The sequence below is a fragment of the Lactuca saligna genome, chromosome 3 (assembly GCF_052625555.1).
Source record: "Lactuca saligna cultivar CGN05327 chromosome 3, ASM5262555v1, whole genome shotgun sequence".
In the NCBI taxonomy this organism is placed as follows: domain Eukaryota; kingdom Viridiplantae; phylum Streptophyta; class Magnoliopsida; order Asterales; family Asteraceae; genus Lactuca; species Lactuca saligna.
The window spans coordinates 192547768-192556003 of NC_136419.1; positions in this window are offsets into that span (position 1 = coordinate 192547768).

Consider the following 8236-nt stretch of genomic DNA (forward strand, 5'->3'; position numbering starts at 1 on the left):
GTGGGAAATGCAACAGGACACATGAGGGAGCATGTCGGCGGGGATCAGAAGGCTGTTACAAGTGTGGCAAGACAGGGCACTTTAGCAGGGATTGTACTACTCCCGTTGCGGCGATATGGACATCTGAGTTACTGTGTTTCCACTGCAACCTGAGGGGCCACAAGAAGGCTGATTGCACCCAGTTGACAGGTTCAGTGCCAGTAAAGGCGCCAGCCCCAGCAACCCTACGGATCACAGATGGCCGACAGGGCAAGGCAGAGGCTCCAACGGTGAGGAGCCGAGCATTCCAGCTGACCACTGAGGAGGCACGCGCAGCACCCGATGTGGTGACAGGTATGATTCTTTTCCTTCTTGTTTATTTATATGATGTTATGATATTGAGATGTGCCGGTATATGTATATGTGTTAGGATCGTTCCATGTGAATGGTATCCCAGTCCAAGTGTTGTTCGACTCGGGTGCATCCCGATCGTTTGTGTCCCTTGCGCTTAGCAAGAAGTTTCCTGAGTCTTCGGGCATGCTGGATTTCCTTTTGGAAGTAGAGATTGTTGATGATCGATCGGTGCGAGCATCGATGGTATTTCGGGATTGCGTATTGCGGTTGTTCGAGGAGCACTACTTGGTGGATTTGGTTCCCATTCCGTTGCTTGGGAACAAGGTGATCATAGGCATGGACTGGTTGAGCCCTAATGGGGCGGTGATAGATTGTACGCAGCAGCTAGTGCGAGTCAGGACCCCGGGTGGGGGAGAGTTAGTGATTCATGGCGAGAAGCCACAGTGCGGACCCGCTGTATGTTCAGCAGTGAGGGCTAGACGTTACCTTCAGCAAGGATGTGCAGGATACGTTGCGTACGTAATGGATACCCGGGAGGCGGGTAATTTGACCGTGAGCGAGGTTCCGGTGGTGCGAGATTTCGCAGATGTTTTCCCAGAGGAGCTTCCTGGGATACCTCCCAAGCGACTGGTGGAGTTCAGGATTGACCTCGTTCCTGGTGCGGCCCCGATAGCCAAGGCACCATATCGATCGGCTCCTCCTGAGATGCAGGAGTTGTCTACGCAGCTGCAGGAGCTGCTAGACAAGGGATTCATTAGGCCGAGCAGTTCACCCTGGGGAGCCCCGATTCTGTTTGTGAAAAAGAAGGACAGGTCGCACTGGATGTGTATAGATTATCGGGAGTTGAATAAGGTAACGGTGAAGAACCGTTACCCACTCCCGAGGATTGATGACCTTTTTGACCAGCTTCAGGGAGCATCTTGGTTCTCCAAGTTTGATTTTCGTTCGGGTTATCATCAGATGAGGGTCAGGGAGGAGGATACGCAGAAGACCGTGTTTCGGACGCGCTATGGCCACTATGAGTTCGTGGTGATGCCGTTTGGGCTCACCAATGCTCCTGCCGCGTTCATGGACCTCATGAACCGCGTATGCAGACCGATGTTGGATCGGTCTGTGATAGTCTTTATTGATGACATCTTGGTTTACTCCAAGATGCAGGAGGAGCATGAGGAGCATCTAAGAGAGGTTTTAGAGACCCTGAGGAGGGAGAGCTTGTATGCCAAGTTCTCCAAGTATGAGTTTTGGTTGCGCGAGGTGCAATTTCTCGGACACCTTGTCAATCAGAACGGGATTCTAGTCGATTCGGCCAAGGTCGAGGCCGTGATGAGATGGGAGGTTCCAAAGTCTCCATCTGAGATTCGGAGTTTCCTAGGATTGGCGGGCTATTATCAGAGGTTCATTCAGGATTTCTCCAAGATAGTTGTACCCCTGACGCGGTTGACGAAGAAAGTCGTGGTCTTTCGGTGGGGACCCGAGCAGCAGGCAACATTCGAGACACTGAGACAGAGATTGTGCGAGGCGCCAATCTTAGCCCTGCCAGAGGGCGTGGAGGACTTTGTGGTTTATTGTGACGCGTCTATTTCAGGGTTGGGCGCGGTATTGATGCAGAGAGGGCACGTCATTGCCTACGCTTCGAGGCAGCTCAAGCCTCACGAGGCGAACTACCCGACGCATGATTTGGAGTTGGGGGCAGTGGTTTTCGCCCTCAAGATTTGGCGGCATTACCTCTACGGGGTTCGATATACCATTTAAACGGACCACAAGAGTTTGAGGTACCTCATGGATCAGCCGAATCTAAACATGAGGCAGCGTCGATGGTTGGACGTGGTGAAGGATTATGATTGTGAGATCCTTTACCACCCGGGAAATGCCAACGTGGTGGCCGATGCACTTAGCCGCAAGGCGGCGCCGATCAGTGGTATGTGCATAAGGATGACTGTGGTGACTCCCCTGTTGGAGCAGATCCGGGAGGCTCAACAGGAGGCTATCAAGGAGGAACATCGAAAGAGAGAACATGTGGTGGGTCAGGTTTCCTCCTTCGATTATGATAGCCAAGGACTGTTGACACTGCACCGCAGGGTGTGGGTGCCGTATCACGGAGGCGTGCGTCAGATCATGATGGAGGAGGCGCACAAGTCCTGATTCTCTATTCATCTCGGGGCGACGAAGATGTATAGGGATCTTCGTCTAGATTATTGGTGGCCCTGCATGAAGCGGGATGTGGCATGGTACGTCGAACGGTGCTTAACCTGCAAGAAGGTCAAGGCCGAACATCAGAGACCGCATGGGAAGATGCAGTCGTTGGACATCCCGTTGTGGAAATGGGAAGACATCACGATGGATTTTATCACAAAACTTCCCAGTACTGCGCGCGGAGTAGATTCGATTTGGGTCATCGTGGATCGATTGACCAAGAGCGCCCATTTTATTCCGATCTAGGAGAGTATCTCGGCCGAGAAGTTGGCCGACATCTACATCAGGGAGAAAGTATCGCGGCACGGGGTGCCGGTGTTAGTAATATCAGACCGAGATGTGCGATTCACTTCCAGATTTTGGAAGAAGTTTCATGACGAGTTGGGCACTCGTTTGCATTTTAGCACCGCCTTTCACCCGCAGACGGATGGTCAGAGCGAGCGGACCATCCAGACTTTGGAGGACATATTGCGGGCATGTGTGTTAGATTTCGGTGGTAGCTGGGATACCTATCTTCCCTTGGTTGAGTTCTCATACAACAACAGCTACCACGCGAGTATTGACCGACCACCATTCGAGATGTTGTACGGGCGGAGGTGCAGAACCCCGATATGTTGGGGTGAAGTTGGCCAGAGAGTCATGGGAAGCACCGAGGTGGTGCTCGAGACGACCGAGAGGATCCAGCAGGTTCGGAGCAGACTTCAGACTGCTCAGAGTCGGCAGAAAAGTTACGCCGACAAGCGTCGATCCGACTTGGAGTTCCAAGTCGGGGATATGGTTCTCCTAAAGGTGTCGCCTTGGAAAGGCGTCATTCGATTCAGGAAGCGGGGCAAATTGGGCCCAAGATTTATCGGACTGTTCAGGGTGGTAGCCCGGGTGGGCAAAGTGGCGTATAGGTTGGAGCTGCCAGTCGAGCTCAGCCAGATCCACAACACTTTCCATGTCTCTCAGCTGCGGAAGTGTTTAGTGGATGATTTAGCAGTGGTGTCGTTGGAGGATATTCAGGTTGACGACAGCTTGAATTACATTGAGCGCCCAGTCGCGATCCTCGACAGGAAGTCGAAGGATTTGAGGAACAAAAGGATGGAGTTAGTGAAGGTGCAATGGCAGCACCGGAAGGGTTCAGAGTGGACTTGGGAGCCGGTGGATGAGATGATGGAGCATTACCCCGAGCTGTTCCAGGATCGAGCAGCAGACTTCGTGGACGAAGTCTAAAATAAGTGGGGGAGATTTGTAGCGCCTAGTTCCTGGTATATAAATCTTAATTGAGTATTTTTCCTTTTTAACCCTTGGACTCGGCGAGTCATAGGTCCGACTCGCCGAGTAGGTACGAGACCCGGGACACGTTTAAGTTGGCGACTCGGCGAGTCCATATCCTGGACTCGGCGAGTCACCGCTGTTGGATGAAACCCTAAGTTTCAGGGGTTTGCACCCTATTTAAGCAACATATCCGCCCCAAGCCAGCCCCCATTCATCCCCCAGAGCTCCTAACCCTCGTTTAAGCTTGTTCTTTGAAGATTTGAAGTAAGTGTTGGTGTTTTTGAAGGTTTTAAAGAAGAAGGGAAGTAGATCTAGAAGAAGGGGAAGCCATCCAAGCACCATTGTGTTCTCTCAATAGTTCCATTGAGGTATATCTCGTTTTTTCCCTTGTTTCCATGCTTATTGCTTCATTTAAGACATTCTTGAGCCATTCCCCAAGCTTGTATGTGCATAATGTTCCGAAATAAGCTGTTTGGTCTCTTGATCCAAGCATAGTTGAGCTCCATGAGCTCAGATCCACTGCCTTTATGAGCCCATATTGCACATAAACCTTAGATCTACTCTTTTGGTGCATTTCAAACCCTAAAAACCCCATAGATGGAAATTTACACGTAAAGTTGGAAACTTTACGTATTATTCATGCTCTAGGAGCCCAAATCTACAAATGACATGGATTGGATTCGAGCAAAATCGGATTTTTAGCTCTTGCATGGAACGGACTCGGCGAGTCGCTCATTTGACTCGGCGAGTCCAGTCGCGAGTCTCCGGGTTTGCCCCCTTTTTGTTATGTCGAGTTGTGAGGTGAGTCCAGGAGGGACTCGGTGAGTTGGTAGCCCAAAACTCACCCATAATGGAACTCGGCGAGTCGATGCCCTGACTCGGTGAGTTCAAGGCAATCTCCTTAGATCAAGATCGGACTCGGCGAGTTGTTCATACAACTCGGTGAGTCGCAGCATAAGTGTTCATCGGATGAAGATGAACTCGCCGAGTTGTTCATACAACTCGGCGAGTAGGATGAAGGACCTGAACATCAGTTTGGATGGAGAACTCATCGAGTCAACGCCTAACTCGACGAGTAGAAAAAGAATCCTGGATAGTCGTTTGAACATGGACTCGACAAGTTGGATAGCTAACTCGGCGAGTTGGGTCAACTGGAAGTTGACTCTGACTTTGACTTAGGGCATGGTCGAGGGGTAAAAGGGTCATTTCACCCAAAAAGGCAGTAAATAGTGATTGATTGAGTATGTGTGGGAATTACAGTCGGAGGATTTCCAGAGTAGCAGCAGCAGCAGACAGTCGGTTCCCACACACACCAACAGCCATTTCGAGGTGAGTTTCCATTCAGTAGTAACGGGTCTAAGGCACCAAGGCCGGCCCGTATAGACGAGACGTTAGTATTAGAGTGTAGGCCTAGCCCGTATCTCTTAATTGAGTGATTACGATATATGCTAGTATGATAGAGCTGTGTATACTTGTTGTCTGTGTGATACTTGTATGATATGAGTTGGCGGTTGAGTGTGGGCTAGGCTCATATCTCTCCGAGAGTAGAGTGTAGGCTAGGCCCGTATCTCCCAGATAGTGAAGTGTGGGCAGGGCCCGTGTCTTCACGAGTGTAGGCGTGGCCCGTATCTCCCAGATAGCAAAGTGTGGGCAGGGCCCGTATCTTCACGAGTGTGGGCAGGGCCCGTATCTCATAGTCGAATGTTGTTATATGCTTGCATGGTATGGGGTATTATGGGGGAACTCACTAAGCTTTGTGCTTACAGTTTGCAGTTTGATTTCAGGTACCTCTTTAGCTAGGGGAAAGGAGTCGGCGCGGTAGCAGCATATCATACATACGCCTTTTGTTTCCGCATTACAGATTTTCTGGGATGTACTCGGAATTCTGATTATGATGTCACCGTTTTTTTAGACATGGATTTTTATCATGAATGTTGTAATGATGTTTTACGTTTTCACCTAAATAAAAAAAATGGAATTTTTAACCGGTAATTTTGGGATGTTACATAGATTCTCCCTCCAACTATGGTTTATATTCAAGAATCGTCTGTGACCAACATAAGAAATCTTGTTGGTCACATAAGTGGAAGATGTGTCTTCGTTACAAGTAGGGCATGCTAAATAACCTTGACCACTCCATCCAGAAAGACTGACACGTTCTGGGAAATCATTGATAATCAATAACAACATCGCACACATATTGCATACAGTATTGGTTGAAGCATCTTTCATTTGGATTCCTTCGGCCCACAACATTTTCAACTCATCCACCAAAAGCCTTAAGTAAACATCAGTGTCCTTTGCGGGTGATCTATGGCTAGGAATCAACAAAGTTAGGATGAAAGAAAACTCTTTCATGCATATCCATAGTGGTGTATTGTAGGTAGTCAATATAACTGACCAAATACTATAATTGTTATTAAAGTTGCTAAATAGATTAAAGTCATCAGCAGCTAAACCTAGACGAACATTTCTAGGTTCTTTGGCAGACTCTGGATATCTCTTATCAAACTCTTGCCATGACTTCCCATCTACCGAATGATGCATCATACCATCTGTTGATCATCAAGTATTATGCCAAATCATATCTTTAGCTGTGAATCTAGAACAATACATTCGTCGAAGCCTTGGAGTCAAAGGAAAGTACTGCAACACTTTTTGTGGTATTCGCTTCCCCTTTATGGTTGTGTCCACCCATCTATTCTTGTTACAAATCGGACAATTCTGCATGGAATTATTCTCCTTCCAAAACAAAGCACAATCATACATGCAAGCGTGGATGGATTGATATCCTAACCCTATCTTTCTCAACTTTTTCTTAGCTTCATAATGTGAAGTTGGAATCTTGCTCTTTGGGAAAGAAACTCTTAGCAAGTCTAGAAGTTTGATCAAACGAACTATTTATCCATTTATTGAAAACTTTAATATGCAACACCTTTACCAAAAAGTTTAAAGAAGACATGTCATAATCAGGGTATAAATTGATACTCAGCTCCTCAAACAAAGAATCAAATTATGGGTTCATGCCTCGTTCTTCATCATTTGTATTTTCTTTATTTGTATTTTCTTCCGCCATAACATCATCAATTACATCAGACATCTCATTAGTTGTTGGGATGTTTATTGGAGTCGAATTGTAGCCTAAATCCGAAATAGGACGTTTCTCACCGTGATAATGCCATATAATATACAATTTTAGAAACCCACGGTCATGTATATGGGCATAAACCGTACTCAACAACTATTGATACATATTCACACACTTTATTCACGGACAAGGCGCTTTGTCTTCAGAGTCAACATGTTTCCTAACAATCTCCATAAAGTTTTTAAGACATTCCAAGAACTTCGGGGACGTTTGGTTTTCACGAATCCAACTCTTATCGATCGTCATTACTATTTCATTATTAAAAATTACATTGTATACAATGTTAAATTGTATTTTGGCTGTATGTGAATGTGTATTGCATGACTTTTTGTTTGAAAAAAAAACGGAAAGAATATGTATTGCATGACTTTAGTTAAATATTTTTACTTAACCTTTGTAGTTTAAATAGTTTTTTACTAACCTTTGGTCTTCATAAACGTACTTTTGTTCTTAATAAACGTACATTTATCAGTTTAAATATTTTTATATTCTGTTTTATGTTGCTATTAATAATATTTGTTCTTAATAAACATACTTTTATTAGTTTATTTAAAGTATTATATTTTCAATTCTCCTTCATATATATATATATATATATATATATATATATATATATATATATATATATATATATATATATATATATATATATATATATATATATATATATCTTATTTTTTTCAATTATAGCATTGTACTTTTAATATTATTTTGTTTTTTTTGTTTTATTATAACATCGTATTTTTAATAACAACGTAGTTTTATTATTTTGTTGTATGTTATAACTATCAAATGGATTTGAAAATAAAATGCTTTAATAAACAAGCGAAAAAAGTATGTTGCTATTAATAACTTTTGTAGTTTAAATATTTGTTTTAATAAACAAGCTAAAAAAATATGTTGTTATTAATAACCTTTGTAGTTTAAATATTTTTCTTAATAACCTTTATTCTTAATAAACGTATTTATATTAGTTTAAATATTTTTATATTTTGTTTTATGTTGCTATTAATAACATTTGTTCTTAATAAACATACTTTTATTAGTTTGTTTAAAGCATTTTATTTTCAATTCTCTTTCATATATATAATATATATAACATCTTATTTTTTTTTCAATTATAGTATTGTGTTTTTAATATTACTTTGTTTTTTTATAACATCCTACTTTTAATAGCAATGTAGTTTTATTATTTTGTTTTATGTTATAACTATCAAATAGAAATGAACATAAAATGCTTTAATAAACAAGCTAAAAAAATTATGTTGCTATTAATAACCTTTGTAGTTTAAGTATTTGTTT